This window comes from Protopterus annectens, chromosome 13.part0, assembly GCF_019279795.1.
Source record: "Protopterus annectens isolate FY-2018-M chromosome 13.part0, PAN1.0, whole genome shotgun sequence".
Classification (NCBI taxonomy): Eukaryota; Metazoa; Chordata; order Ceratodontiformes; family Protopteridae; genus Protopterus; species Protopterus annectens.
The window spans coordinates 410,807,146-410,823,665 of NC_056747.1; the positions used below are offsets into that span (position 1 = coordinate 410,807,146).

At 41.6% G+C, this 16,520-nt stretch overlaps 1 protein-coding gene across 2 annotated transcripts in view; it reads left to right on the plus strand.

Annotated features, from left to right (window-relative positions):
• Positions 1-16,520, plus strand: part of NUP88 (nucleoporin 88) — a 537,460-nt gene that overhangs the window by 169,809 nt on the left and 351,131 nt on the right. The gene's annotated exons all lie outside the window — the stretch shown is intronic.

The window sequence follows — 16,520 nt, forward strand, 5'->3', positions numbered from 1 at the left end:
GCAGTCTTTGTCATCCCAAATAAACAAATGTTAATTTCTTTTTTCATTTTCTTCCATATTTGATCTCTTGGTGAATACATATAAGTTGGACCTTTGTAAAGAACCAGTGGAATTGAAAATATCCTTATTTTAAATATAGATAACATTTTCCATAATCTTTTATTACTTGCAATCTTCTGAGTAATTTCTCCCCACATTTCTTAAGCTGTTTGCTCAACATCCAATTTCAGCCAAATTGCCAAGTTCTATCTTGTCTTAACCCCACAAAAGGGGGAAGTTCTGTACTAAGTCAAGAGACTGGGTATAATTCATTGCTATTTGTTTTTGCTTCATTTACTTGTCCTGCTATACTAGTAAAATATTTCAGTTTATCAAATAAAATTTTTATATCCTGTTGCAGGTTTGTAACATACAGTATTAGGTCATCCCCCAAAAGGCTAATCTGGTGTTGTCAATCTTCATTCATTCATGACAGATGGATTTCAGTTCTGTCCTCGGAATTGACTCAGCCAAAATAACAAGCTTGCACCAGCCAGAAACTCTTGAGCTAAGGTTACTCATAGGGCCCCTCTCTTCATATCTTGTTTGCTACATAGACATTCAAAACGTGTCAGGTCTGCTTTCAAGCTGTTATATTTTTCAAAAAATTTTTTTGCTTCTATTCTTCTAAAATCTCTTTATTGATTAGTCGTTTATATATATATATATATATATATATATATATATATATATATATATACACACACACACATATATATATATATATATATATATCTATATATCTATCTATCTATATCTATATATCTATCTATCTATATATATATATATATATAGTCCTTTTACTGCGCGAGTGCTTTTCCTTCTCCTAATTACCTTGTAGGTGGTACTTTGTACCATTGTTGCTACAGACCCCTCCCTTCCCCTTACCTCTTGGTAATCTCAATACCAACCTTGGTATTTTTTCCCTTCCTTCCTTTTACCCTCTTTGGTATACCTTTAAAAAAAAAAAAAAAAATGTTTACTTTGTGTGCATGTTTGTCTTGATCACTTGACAGAATTTCTTATTGTAGTTCTTATTCTATTTGACAATGGCTGACAAAAAAAGGTACCACTGGCTTGGTATCACTGGCTTTAAATAGTGTGAAACATGTGGCAGGAAGATGCCAAATTCCGATGGGCGTCTGTTGCATATACTATTTAGGAGTAGCACACTTGCAAGTTCAACCTCTGTGCGAACTCTGTAAGGGCTTTAGTGCCCACACCTTAGCAGAGCATAAAAATAAGTTAATTTTAAAAGGTCTTCTTAAAACCCCTTTCTCGGAGGCTTTATCTGAGGCAGAGAGGTATCAACCCCTCCTAAGAAAGAGACAAAGAAGAGAAGTCATTTGGTCCACATGTCTGCTCAGTCACAGGAACCAAAAACTTATAAATCCCAGGTTCATACTGAACCGAAGACTAAACATGCCAAACTGACATCAACAACTGTCTGGGCACTGGAGCCTAAAACTCCCTCCATGGTGCCATCTTTGACTACAGAACCAACTACAAGAATTGCCATGGTACTGACCCCTACCACGGTACCACAGTCCCACTCAGCACCAACAATAGCTTCTTCCTTAAAATTGATCACTTCCCCCCATCACAACCTTTAGATCATTCGATCAGGGTGCGGAAGGTCAAGACAGTAGCCAGGACCCGATGCTCCCTGTCTATTGACCCCTTTGTTGGACAGCAGCTTAGTCCATTTCTTGACTGGCCAGAATCTTCATTGGGGATGTCCACTTGTTCCACCAGGAGCCTTTCGGAGCTTGATGTAGTGAGACTTGTGGATCAGCTCCTGGTGGCCAGAGGCATCCCATCCCCATCCAAGACCTCACTCCCACCCAGAGCTGAGGGTTTTTCTCCACAGACTCCAACCTGTATTCCTTCTTCAACCCCTCAACAGTTCTTGCAGCCCTCGATGCCAATGCCCCTCCTAGTGCAAGCTTCTTCGGTTCCATTGGTGGATCTTACTGTGGTTCCGGAACTTACCCTGTGGACCGCTGCTCAGTTGGAGCTGACCCACCCTTGAGACCGTGACTGGTCTGTCGGCACTGTGAACCCTAGTACGGCACTGATTTTTTTTTTTTATATGACACAGTCCGTGGTTCCGGTTGCTTTGACAGGTCCGAGTTTTCTCTTGCGGCTCCTTCACTGGAGGTGGGCTTGTTGGAGCGGAGTGTGACCTCAATTCCAAGGTTGTCTTTCTCGTTTCTGGGCTCCCATCCTTCTTTAAGGTGGTCTGCCTTCCATGTTATAGAGAGGGCACTCACCTCAACAGGCTCACAGTTGGTTCCTTCGGCACTGGAATGTCATATATGTCCTGTGGATCGCAGCTGTCGCAGTCCACTACACTGGGGCAACGGACACTAGAGCTGCAACATATCCTACTGCAGGGTACCATTTTTTCAGACCAGACCTTCACCTGATGAGCCACCCCATAAGAGATTGTGCAAGAGAAAGCATGTTGATTCACCTGAGGAGTCTCAGACCAAAGATACTGATTATGATAGGGGGAAGGGTCCCCATGATTGCTTCTGAAGATATCTCCCTTGGAAACATACTAGAGATATTGAAACAGAGGGGAGACTGGAAGTCCACCAACCCTTCCTCGGAGGAATATGTGTTGTTGCAAGCTTTCCATGCCTGACCCTCTACTTCCTGGGTGACCCCACCTGCAGATGAGTTGGTAAAGCTCATCGTGCAGCATGCTTGTTAGGCCCCTGATACCGTTGAGCCAATCCCCCAGAAACCAGAGAAAATACTCCCCCCCCCCCCCCAGAGGATCACCCCCACTGGTCCAAAGGCTTGGCAGTAGATCCTATGGTTGTGACGGCGGCCCCAAAGAAGGAATTTGCAGAGGAAAGTCCTGCTGTCCAGAGAATCTCGGATGCTGGACAGATTAGGAAAGCGGTTTTATGCTTCAATGACCTTTACCATATGGTCGTTGAATTATTTGGCACATTTTACCCGTCTTCAAAGAGACCTTATCACAGAACTTTCAGGAACCTTAGCAGGAGCAGTGTCTGATGAGGTATGTGACAGAGTTGCATCCCAGCCTGTCACTCTGGAGTCAATATCTAATTAGTCCATACGGTTGATTGCTCATACAACGGAAGGGGTGGTCAGAGCAGCAGGTTCATACTTGTCTTGAGACGTCAAGCCTGGATGCAGTTGTACAACTTTGCGGACCCCTTCAAGTCTTCTAAGTCATCATTCCCATTGATGCTTCCTCTCTATTTGGTCCAAAAGTTAGACACATTACACAGATGTGAAAAGGACGGCAAGACCCTATCTGCTAAGGGTGTACATTTTTCCTCTCCCCAACAATCCTACACCAGGAATCAGAGATGTTTCTGTAAAAAAGACGATTGGATGTGCTCGATATATCTCCAGGATGCGTATTACCATATAAAAATGGACAAATGCTCCAGGCGACATCTCATATTCCAGCTGGGAGCCAATCATTATTAATTCTGAGCACTGCCTTTTGGTCTCTCCACAACCCCAGAGTGTTCACCAAATGTATGGCAGTAGTAACAGCTCACTTGAGACTGCAAGGATTCCGGGTGTTTCCATATTTATACGATTGGCTCCTTACCACCCCCACCAAACATCTACTACTTCTCACCTTGCACTACACCTGACAGCTGCACGGCTCTTGGGTATCTCAGTAAACAAAGAGAAGTCGAAACTATTACGTTCTCAAAGCCTAGAATTCATAGGAGCAACATTCGACACGAGGTCCTGACTTGTCGCTCTTCCTCATCACAGACTACAGAGAGGTTAAGATCTCAAATCCGGGTGGTACTCTCTCAGGACAAGGTCCCAGCTCATTTAATCCTTCAACTGCTAGGGTCAGTGGCAGCAACAATCATCATAGTTCCCCTAGCCAGACTCCATATTAGGCTACTACAATGGCTCCTAGCATCACAGTGGTCACTATTAACACATCCTATGTCCCACCCAGTTCGCATCACAAACCGTTGCAAGCAGGATCTGAATTGGTGGATGAAGTCTGAAAAGGAGTTATGGAGTCATCCCTTCTCACCCCCTCAGCCCAAGGCCATAGTAACCACGGACACATCCCTGATTGGGTGGGGGTGCATTTTCAGGGAAAGACGGTCCAAGGCACTTGGTCCCCCTTAGAGTCCAATTTGCATACCAACATCCTAGAAGTGAGGGCGGTGCTTCTGCTTCTTCCGTTGTAAGCATTCCAATCTGCCCTCCCATCGGGAACAATTGCTATCTATTCGGACAACATGTTGGTCATTTGGTATATCAGCAAACAGGGGGAAACCAGATTCTGCCCGTTATGTTGGGAAGCCATAAGAGTATGGCAGTAGACGATGGCCTCCAACCGCTTTCTGGTAGCAATGCACATTCCTGGGAATTCTAACATGATTGTGGACAAACTGAGCAGGTGCATTCTCCTACTTCACGAATGGTCTCTCAATCCCAAAGTAGCATTGGAGATTTTTCGTTGCCGGGGTCAGCCTAGCTTCAATCTATTTGCATCTCCCATCGGCCACAAATGCAGCAGCTACTTTGCCCGAATACCCCCTCAAGGGGAGTCCCCGAGGTACGCTGTTGTACACAGTTGGCCCCCGGGAATGCTTTATGCCTTCCCTCCCTTTCCTTTGATTACACTATTTTTAAAGAAAGCACATCGGTTGAGAAGCAAAGTAATCCTCATTGCACCTATTGGCCCCGCCAAGTCTGGTTTCCCTTCCTTTGGCTTCACCTAGTTCACCGTCTTTGGACTCTGGACTTAACTCCATGATTACTGTCGCATCCACAAGGGTTGGTCCATTCAAACCTATTGAGCCTCAAGCTGACAGCTTGGTACCTCCACTTCCGGTAATTGCCAGGCAAAATAATCTGCCTTCCCCTTTACAAAAGATACTTCTAACTTCCTATAAACTGTCCACCAGGAAAATTTATTATAGTAAGTGGAAGAGATTTGTGTTGTGGTCTCGAGAAAAAAGACTTGACCCTTTTTCAGCTCCAGTTAATACAGTGCTAGAGTACTTATCAACCTTACTCCATTCAGGAACTTCAGCTTCTGTTAGATTCCATTTAGCAGCTGTCTCAAATTTCCATAATGGTTTCGAAGATTTCTCTTTAATATCTCATCATCTCTGCAAAACCTTCTTAAAAGGAGTCGTGCATTTAAAACCACCCTTTAACTCGATTTGATGAAGAGAGGGGCACTATGGGTAACCTTAGCTTGAGAGTTTCTGACTGGTACGAGCTTGTTATTATCAGCCGAGTCGGTTCCAGGACAGAACCGAAACCCATCTGTCATGAATGAATGAAGATCTACAACACAGATGGAACATTATGGTAAGAAAATAACTGGGCATTTCTCTGTTTATATCGGGTTATATATATATCTGCATATTGGCTCTGAATACAAATCAAATAGCAATGGTGAAAATTGAATTCCATGCTTAGTTCCTCTTGTAAAACTGAACTTTTTAGATTCTTCACCACCACACTTCATCTTGGCTTGATGATCTGTGTAGTTGTTAAACGTTAATGTTCTCCAGTCTGTGGAAAACCACATGGCTGAAAGGAGCTTTTAATAAATTCCTGTCTCACTTTGTGAGATGCTTTTTTTGTGCCCAAACCTGTTGACATGAGTGCAGTATTGTTACTGCCCAGTGCAGCCCTTTGAATCACAGGGGTTCTGTTAATGTTGTCAGATGTTTTCCTATCTTATTTAAACCCACACTGATCCAGTTCCGTTATTGACAATATCTTTACCATTTATTTTGCCAAAATGTCTTAAAGATTTTGTAGTTATGGTACAGAATGGAAACTAGTCTTTATGATCCTGGGTCAGGAAGATCTCTTCCCTCCTTTGGTATATTTGCCACTACTGCTTCTTCTATGTCAAGGGCATATTCCCGTCCAAGTAAATATTGTTAAAAAGTACTAGTCAGACTTTTATCTCCTCAGCCATCATTATAATCACTGCTGCACTAGCCTTGGCTATATGGATTACATATTGCAGAAGATATAATAGCTGGTCAGCTTCCAAATCTTCAGGGCACCTTCTACTCATCCATACAGTCAGCTCGAGCTCAGCTGACTAAAAAGTCAGGTTTGGGCTCCAAGCCCTTCGGAGCTTTTTTGCTGCTGAGAAGAGTACTCCTTTGCAAGCTTTCGAGGATCAATGGTTGTCTAATGCTGTTCATTGCTGGGTAGATGAGTTCCTTTCTGATGTCAGACTGTGTTGTTCTTCCTGCAAACTTCCTAAGCATGTAAAAATCACCATAGGCTGTAGAATGTCTTTTATGTGGCTGTGCACATGTATTTCTGCCTCTGTGTTTGATTTTGTACACATGCATGCGTTGGTTTTACATTGTGAAATTGTTATACCACTCCTAGCTTCTCCTGAGCCAAACAACTCAAAATATTAGAAGAACTGGCTTCCATAAGTGCTACCATTAGATTTTTTTTAATTTATAAATTTACACATCTGTAGGTTTTGACCTAATGACTCCAACCAGTGGCCTGAATGTTAATATCCTGAACACAGCTGTCTGCTTAGTATCCAAAAGGCCTGGTACTTTAACTATTTTCAGACAATTATCACACACTACACATACGTCTAATTTAAGTTCAGAATTGTGCTTATTATTAGCATTTCTTGCTAAACCTTATTTGCATTCTTACCTCACTGCTTCGGAGGCATTTCTAACTTCATTGTTTCATCTTTTTTCCACTTTCACAGTACCTACCAGAACTATTGCCTTGTACTACTCATTGTCATATTTGTGTTCAGCAACATGGAATTTATTAGCACCTAGTTTCCTTTTTTTCAGTCTCTGCAGGAACTAGACAGGTGGATTATGTTCAGCAGGTGAATTTCAAAGCCTTTTTCCCCTCTTCCTTAGGGTGATGGATGCTTTGGACTAGAGCTTGGTGGGCACAGCTAAACTTTTGTTCAGAATGTGTGATTTGGTTCCTTTAACAAATGGAGTTGCTGGCTCCAACAGTAGCTGTTAAGGGTTTCCTGACACTGTGCTGAATAGCTGTTTGACTGTTTTTGGGTAGTGAAGATCAAAAGCACTTTGTTTTGAGTGCTTTCTTTGTTGAATACTAGAGGTTTGAGTGTATGTGATTACAGTAAGTGGGATTAAGGTGGGTGCGTGCGCGAGTGTGTGTGTACGTTAGCAAGTTTTGTTTAGAATAAGTGCTAGGTTAAGTAATGTATATGGTCTATGTCTTGTTGAGTCGTATTGTTAGGGAAAGGGTTTTTCATAAGATAATGTGTAGGGTTGGGATTAAGGAACGGGGTTAGGGTTAACATAGATTACCAAGGTCAAGCAGGGGTAAAGCTTACCTGCTTGAGTGCTAACCCTAACCCAAACCCTACATCTTACCCTATGAAAAACCCATTTCCTAATGCTATTACTTCACAGACAAATTTGGTACAAAATGAATGTTAAGGTTTGGATTAAGTGATCAGAAAAGGAAACTGTGTTTTAATTTTTGTATTGTTTGATAGTTTAAGTTTTTGTTTTTTGTTCAGGTATGTGCATTTTCAAAGTGTCAGCATCAATTCAGTATGTTTTGATGATTGTGCATTTCGATGGAGTGTTGTATAATCCTTTCAAGCTACTGAAAGTCATGTTAGTGCCATGTGTTCTTCAGGTGATACCTGACAATGTTAGAATTATGTGCATAAATATGCAGGGAAGAAAACTTACTTTAAAGAGTAGTCATGCAGCTGTGGATACTAGCAGTGTTCCTGAATCTCTGGGTTGGAGCTACTTATCTTTCAGGAGGAAGCAGTGTGTTGACATGGCTTGTAAACTGACTTGCACCTGGATCATGAGTAGAACTGCAGTCCAGAGAATTTGGATCTACTGGTCTATATATTGAAGTTACAGATTAGAATCTTTTTACATTCATGGAAAGCATTTATCTTCCACAATTCTGGAGGATTTATCAGAGCACCTTCATGAGGTAGTGTGACAAGGAAACCATTCTCTATGCATTCCCACCACAAGCCCTTGTTTAAGGGGGGCTGTCAAAGACAAAAGAAAAATAGATAATTCATATCGGCATTCATTGATCAGACAACTTTGGTCCTTCTTGGAGTTAAGGAGTGCTAATCAGTTTCTGCTTCTGTGCATTAGGGATACTGTTCTGTTACAAAAGGAAGAGTTTGTTTGACCCATCATATAATGTCTCCTTTGCACAGGCTGAAGGCTAAGTTTTTAGCCCAGATGGATCTGTTTTCTTCTAGGGTAGTTAATGTTGTGCAAGACTGTAGTAACTCTAATGTTTAGAAATCTTGTTTATGCAAATGGGAGAGCTTCTGTTTGATGTAATGTAGCAGTAATTTATTTCATCTTCAGTTACAACTGTGTGCAGTACTTAATTATTTGTTGTGAGGAACTCTGCTGTATTTATGTTAAAAAGCATCATTCTGTTCTGCTAGCTTGTCTTCCAAGGGTGCTTTCCTTAACATTTTGGTCTTTAGTTAAAATGTTTCTTTTGGGGTACTGTAGCCTTCCTAAGAAAGCAGTCCATGGACATTTCTTAGCTGGAAGACTGTGTTTCTCTTGAGACTTAGCAAGGAGGGTGTTTGAGTTACAGGCTATGTGCTCCATGTGTTACGCAGTTTTCCATAAGTAGCCTTGATTGAATATGGGATAGTATTCCGTGATGTGGCTATGCATTGAGAGTATGGACTTTATCCCATGCTTTTTTATATACATTTCAAGTAGTTTTTTTTCCCTTAATACCACTGTAGAGTAACACTGTGAATTGTTCACTGAAGTTAAACCAAGAAAAATGTTTATAGCAGTATTGATCATTGCATATGTAATAATTCATAAAGTATAGAACACATTAAAACAGCATGAAGAGATTAAAACAGTGTCAACTTTCATTGTGGTATGCAAAAAGAACAGCCGTACTATAACGCATGTAATTTTTATAAAATTATTTAAAGCAGGTGGATGATTGGCATTTATCCTTAACTGTCACCATATTCCTTTTCCATTGAAAGAGAGTTCAAATCACCTCTCTAAAGTCCATTTTAACAATATTTGGTATGAAAGAAATTTTAAGATTGGTGCACCTCAGACTATGCTTATACAAACCGTGTGCTCAATGTTTTTTCTTTATGGCTTATAGTTGCTCATAAATTTGCTGCAACATGTTCCGTGAAGTTTTACCTATATAGAACTTGTCCTAGCTAAGGCACTTTGCAGTGTAAATTGCATTGCTGGAATTGTGATTAAAATAATTTCTCACACTATTAGTTCTGTTAAGATGCACAAATTTCAAAAATAAGCCTACACTGGAAATGCATAATTACTTGGATGTGTTATAGCAGGGTTTTGTGCCACTGGTACTGATGTACCGTTCACCCATTCTCTGAGCCAATGTAATGCTCCTTGTAATGCAGGAGCTTTTTCAGGATTATATAGAATTTGGTGGGCTATTGTAAGTTGCTATCTGTTCATAATGTATGTTAGAACATCTTTGTAACACTCTAGCTATACTAATACAGCATATTCCACAAAATAGCAACTCAGCAGGAGTTGTGCTTAAGTTTAAGTAATTATGTACATATACCAGAAAGTACATAAACATATATAAAGCCATGAAGCATCAAGCAATCAGCAGCAGTCTAGCAGCGAGCATTACATTATGTCTGCAAGGGATCCTACAATCCACTGTTGTAACTGAGGGTCTTTATCATAATATCAAAGTATTAAAAGTTCGAATCACTAAAGTTTGAACTTTAATGATCGAACTTTTAATAATTCAAGTGTCAAAAAAAAAAAAAAAAAAAAAAGCATTTTAAGCCCCAAAACGCTCTATGCAGGGGGGGGGGCAAGCCTCCCCACACCCCCCACAACTCGCATTACAGTGCAGTAAAGGGAAATCTTCCTTTCCTGCACTCTATGGCGATCTCCGTTTTATGATTCAAGGTTTTAAAACTTCGATCATTAAAGGTCCAGCTTTAGTGATTCAAAATTTTAAACCTTCGAACATGTGATAGGAACCCGTAACTGAGCAGTACAAGTAGGAGTTATTCCTGTAGAAACTATATAACGCTAATTGCTTAACTCTGTTCACCATTAAAGACCAGGATGAAAAATGTTTCTAATGATATAGTACTTTAGAACAGTATTGGCTAACAATGTCTAACCGACTGCTGTTGTAGAAGGGGGAAGATTGAAAATGGTGCTGAATGCCAAAGTAAGGTTATAAATGCTGCAGTGTATTGTGGGAGGGAGAGAGAAAGACAAAGTACAAGTACTTTGTTTGCAGCAAATTACAGTATCATGTTGTAATTGCCACAAAGTAAACAGGGCGAGGACCTTGTTCCGAATGTATTGTGTTGCAGAGACTACGTCTATAATTTCTCTTTTCTAGCAGGATGTGTAGAAAATAGGAAGACTTAAGAAAAGGTATCAAACTGAAACCAGTAGAACTGTAAAAGCGACTGGAAGCAACTGTGATGTAGGAAGAGTTAAGGAGGGATAGATTATTAGAGAGGTAATGACCTGGAGAAAAGAAGTGGGTAGCTCATCTTACACTGGTGAGTTAGTTATTGTGAGGGACATCATAAAACTATATGATAAATAAGTGTGAGAAAATTTGCTGGAAAAAAGTAGGAGTGCCAGTGTTAAAGGAAGTGGATTGGGGTGATGTGCGGCAGGTACTATGAAACAATGCCCAAAGTTTCTAATATGTATAGGTAGATAAGCAGTTTATCATGTGTAAGTAGTTAGATTTATATATACTATAACTAAGCTGCCGAGACTCCACAATGGCTAGTAGATAGGAGCACTCGAGGTGCGCTATTTTTTTTTTTCTGGTATGACAGTTTGCCTTCTATGTTGGATGAGACATCTGTGGGGTTTATTTCAAAAACTGAGCTGCCAATGTTCCATAATGGCTTGCCATTAGCACCTTATTACTATCAATCTACCGTTATTATCCTTTTCCCCTCTTCTATCACTATTGGAGCTCTTCTAGCAATAAATACAAGTACTTCTCTTTTCTTTTTTTACCATATATTCACTGAATACCCATCCTGAGATCAAATTACCAAATTCACATGTTCATTTCTTTCCAGTTGTGTCGCCTGTAGCATAGCTATTTGCACTCTTCATATTTTAATATAGTTCACTTCTATTTCTGTTTTTGTATGCACCTGAGACCATTCACATTTAAATATAATTTAGAAACCAGTTATTATTCCATCCTGTTATGTCTAACAGTTTTTTTTTTAATTTGTAAATGTCTAGTTGCATACACTGATGTTTGGCAGGCTGAACTTTTATACAGTTGTATCTTGTCATGTCCATTTGAACCTATGTGTCGCATCTTACAAGAGTTTTTGTTTTAATGAAAACCCTCACAAAAATAAGCACACCCTCAGAACACTCCCATAAAACCTATTAACTTATTACAAACAAACAGAACTGTGTACATCTTTATATAATGAAGTGTAACCCTCTTGATAGGAACAATTGTCCCCGATTGACATCTACACTCGTACGTTTGAACTAACATGTATAATGAATGATGTTCATCGTGTTTCACTGTTGCAGTCATTACACTTGGGTTATCCGGCTGGCAGGCTACCCGCAGTCGGCCTGAATTCCAAAGTTCTGGTCCGGCGTCGGTTGCGGTCTCCTCTTCCCTGACGTCAGTGCTCCAGGGGTATACAAGATGCAGCCGACACCATTTTCTCCAGTCTTTCTTGCTGCGCGGTGCCCGAAGCAAAAGCAGTTCGCAAGTGCTGGTCGGCCAACTCCTGAGATTTTCGAAATTGAATTTCAGATCCGAAGTCTTCAATAAAGCTAAGTACCCCGTTGGGGAAACTTTTTCTTGCTCCAGACCGATGTCAGTAAAAGTTAACAATTGTATTTCTTGTGGGAAGCAAATACCTCATAAGGATTTTCATTTTTACTGTATTCCTTGCCTAGGCCCTGACCATGACGTTGCTAGATTCAACCAACGCACTATTAAGCGTTGGTTCGATTTTGCTTTACATTACTTTGGCTGAAGGTTTAACTATGTAATGCCGTCGGAACAACCGACGACCGGAGTTCATAAAAAGCGCAAGGACAAAGAAAAAGACAGGCATCCGAGGTCCAAAACTGACGACAAAGCCTCTTTTAGGCCAGTTGCCGGTTTTCAGTGAGGCGCTTTCGCAGCCCCTGACACTCGCTACCTCAGAGCCACAGGCCGCCTCTGACTCCCATGTGGAGACAGCTAGGCCTCTGGAAACTCAAGGTATTGGGCCTACGGAAACAATTCCCTCAGATGGGTCCGGAGCCGCTGAGCAGGCATCTGCTTCTGAGGGTGTTTTCAGACCTACACAGCTTACTATCAAGACCACTTCAGCAGCTAAGGCAAAGTCTAAAACTCCTTTAAAGACAAAGAAACAAGTAGAGCATTCTCCAGGACAGTCATCTATGCCAAAGAAACAGATGCTCAAAATGGCCGCAGACCTAATTACTTTGATCAGGGGTTCCCATCCCCCTCCTGGTAAAAGGCCTAGGCAAGACACTGACTATGATTCCTCTGACCAGGTTTCTATTTCTTTTGATTCCTCTTCAGAACAGGAATATTCTCTTCCTCCCTATGAGGACTCTGATGCTGAAGAATCTATCCCTTCAGCCTGTCCTCCTGAGGACTACTCTTTTGGGGAAACCCTGCACACCATGAGGGAACATTTCCATTGGGAGAGCCAGGATTATTCAGAATCCAAGAAAAGGCTCAGATACTTTATTTTATTGCCTCAGCACAGGCCTCTTGCTGTACTAGATATTGTTGATGTTTTTTTCTGAATCCACTTTGACTCCTGATTCTTTACCCCCTGCACCAGTTAAGCCAGATAGGTACTACAGGGTTCCAGATTCTCATAAATTTCTTTATAAAAACCCTGCTGCTGATCCTGAACCTATTTCACAGGGTCCCAAAGGGGTCAAGACTTCCACTGCAAAAAACCCTGTTCCCTCTTGATAGGGATTCTAGAGCTCTGGACAGATGGGGGAAGAAAGTTTACACCTCTGCTACTTTAGCTGTAAGGGCTTTAAACTGCCAGTTTCACATGCTTAAATATCAACAATACCTAATGTCTTTGCTAAAACAGAAAATGCTTACAAGCTCGGAATCTTCTGAGAACAAGGAAATGCAGGATTTATTGCATGCAGCTGAACAAGTGGGAAAGCAAACTTTGCAATGTGGTTCTGATTCATTAGAGGCATCTTGCAGAGCCGCAGTTACAGGCTTTGTCATTCGAAGGCATGCTTGGTTAAAAGAACAGAGTTTACCTGATCGTGTTAAAGCAAAATTATTGGATGCTCCATTACAGCATGATACTTTTGTTTGGTGTTAAGGCAGAAGAGGTGTTAAAGAAAATGGAGGATAAAGCAAAATCAATGCAGACAGTAAAGGATTTCTTACAGGTTCAGCCACCTAGATTTAGCAGGAACTGGCCTTCTAAAAATTGGTCCTTTCCAGTGTCAGACAGGCCACAAAGAGGCAGATACAGACGCCCAAGAGGCAGATCTCAGCCCCAAGATTCATACAGACCTAAACAATAGGGTTCTTCAGCCCTCAAAGGTGGAGAAGACAAATCACAACCTTATAGGAAACAGTCCCAATGACTTTCCTCTACGAATGCCAAGCACTTACCTTTTGGCAGCACCCTTAGGGGGAAAACTAGTGCTTTTCTCACAAAATTGGCACATGATCACCCAGGACAAATGGGTACTGAATATTGTTTCTCAGGGTTACAGGTTCCACTTTCACACCCTACCAAAGTCAAAAGGTATGCCAAACCTGCCACAAAATCAATGGGCAGAGGCACAAAACAAATTTCTGCTCTCATGGACATGAAGGCTATTCAGAAAGTACCACAGCAAGAACAGGGGCAAGGATTTTACTCAAGACTTTTCTTAGTACCCAGAAAGGACAAAGCCTGGAGACCAGTATTGGACCTGTCTATTCTAAATACTTTCCTGGATGTTCCAAAATTCAAAATGTTGACACTGCAGCAACTTCTACCCATGCTTAGCAAGAAGGCTGGCTAGTTACTTTGGACCTCAAAGAGGCATACCTGCATGTCCTAATCAGACAATATTGCAGAAGATACCTCAGATTCATAGCTGGGTCAATGCATTACCAATTCTCTGCACTGCCTTTTGCTTTATCTGCTGCTCCCAGGGTCTTCACAAAATGCCTGGCACCAGTAATTGCATTTTGCAGACAAAAAGGAATTCAGATATATCCCTACTTGGACGACTGCCTTATTCAAGCAGAGGGCAAGGACATTCTACTAAAGCATCTGGCGTTTGTAAAAAGATTACTAATTTGCCTAGGGTACACAGTAAACGAAAAGAAATCAAAACTAGTGCCCTCTCAAGAGATAATATTCCTGGGTGCAAACTTAAATACAACTGCCCAGATGGCTTATCTCACGCCACACAAGCAAAGGCAACTGACTCATTACTTTCAAATGATGGCAACAAAGACCCAGCTACCTGCAAGAAAAATTCTGCAGGCTTTATGCTTCATGGCATCCTGCATCCTGCTAATTCCATATGCAAAACTGCATATGAGGAAGCTACAATGGTATCTAAAAAGTGTTTGGACTCAACATTGCCACAGCCTGGAAACAGTAATAACTTATTCCCTGCCTGCAACAGGAGTTTCGATGGTGGACACTGGCCTGTCAACACAACAAGGGACAACCTTTCACTTTACCCACAGCCAGGCAGACACTAACAACAGATGCATCGGATTATGCCTGGGGGGCACACATGGCAGGAAAATGTATTCAGGGCACGTGGCCCGCGGACCAAATGCATCTTCATATCAATCAAAAAGAAATGCTAGCTGTACAGAATGCCCTGACAGCCTTCAAGGATCTACTACATCCAGGACAACTATTGCTAAAGACGAACAATACTACAGTTGTATGGTACATAAGCAAGGGGGCACACATTCCTACCCCCTCTGCAGGCAAGCCATGACTTTGTGGAACACAGCACTGACCTATCAAGTACATCTGCAGGCACAATTCCTGCCAGGAAAGAAAAATACTCTGGCAGATGAACTAAGCAGAAACCTCATGGACCCTCACAAGTGGAAATTAGATCTACAGGTCTTCAGCATGATAACAAGGAAATGGGGATGCCCAGACATAGATATTTTTGCCTCCCCTCACAACTGCCAACTACAGAGATTCTGCACAAAGACTTATCACTCACAAGCATGGAAAGGGGATGCTTTATCATTCAGCTGGAAAACCCTAACAGTTTATGCCTTTCCACCACTGCCTCTCCTTCCCAAGGTACTCCTAAAAGTCAGACAAGAGAAGCCAAAAATGATTCTGATTGCCCCAGACTGGCCACGTCAGCACTGGTACCCAATCCTAAAGAGCTTGTCTCAAGGGCCAGCCTGGACTTTACCTGAAATTCCTCATCTTCTGACTGAACAAAACAATCAGATCCTGCACAGCCAACTCAGAACCTTAAATCTGGCTGCATGACAAATGATATAGCCACTCAGAACACACCCCTCTCTAAAGCTGTTATGGATGTCATTGTGGAAGCCAGGAGGCCCAACACCAGGAAATCTTGCGCAGAAAAATGGAATAGATTCTGTGCTTGGAACCAGACACAAGGACTTGAACCACTTGTTCCAAATATTCCTCAGATTTTACAATACCTAACTGAGATGCTGGACAAAGGCCTATCTTTCTCATCAATTAAGATCCATGCTTCTGCCATTTCAGCTCATTACAATACAGAACCTCCTTTTTTCTCACATCTACTGCTAAGACAGTACCTCAGAGGGGCAAAAAACATAAGACCCCCAAGGAGAGCACCAATACCTACATGGGACCTCAACTTTGTCTTGGAAAAGCTCACACTGCCTCCTTTTGAGCCAGCCAATACAGCTGATATAAAATTCTTATCATGGAAAACTGCTCTGCTCCTAGCAATAACTTCAGCAAGAAGAGTCTCAGAGTTACAGGCATTAATGGCAGTGGAACCTTTTATCATTTTTCATCCAGACAGGGTTTCTCTAAGGACAAACCCAACATTTATGCCAAAGGTAGTATCCAGTGTGGCTCTTAACCAAACCATTCATTTGTCAACATTTTATCCAAATCCCCAGAATAAAGGGGAGAGACGTCTGCACTCTTTGGACATACACAGGCAGCTACGCTTGTACTTGGACAAAACAAAAGCTTTCAGAAAAACTGAGCAACTGTTTGTAGCATATGCTGCAGGATCACAAGGAAAGGCGATCTCAAAGCATACTATTTCAAAATGGATAGGACACTGCATTCGTTTCGGCTATGCACAGCATGGCAAGTCAGTGCCTAAGAATATTAGGCCACATTCCACCAGGGCAGCAGCTACTTCAGCAGCCTTTCTCAGAGGAGTACCAACCAAGGAAATTTTGGAGGCTGCAAC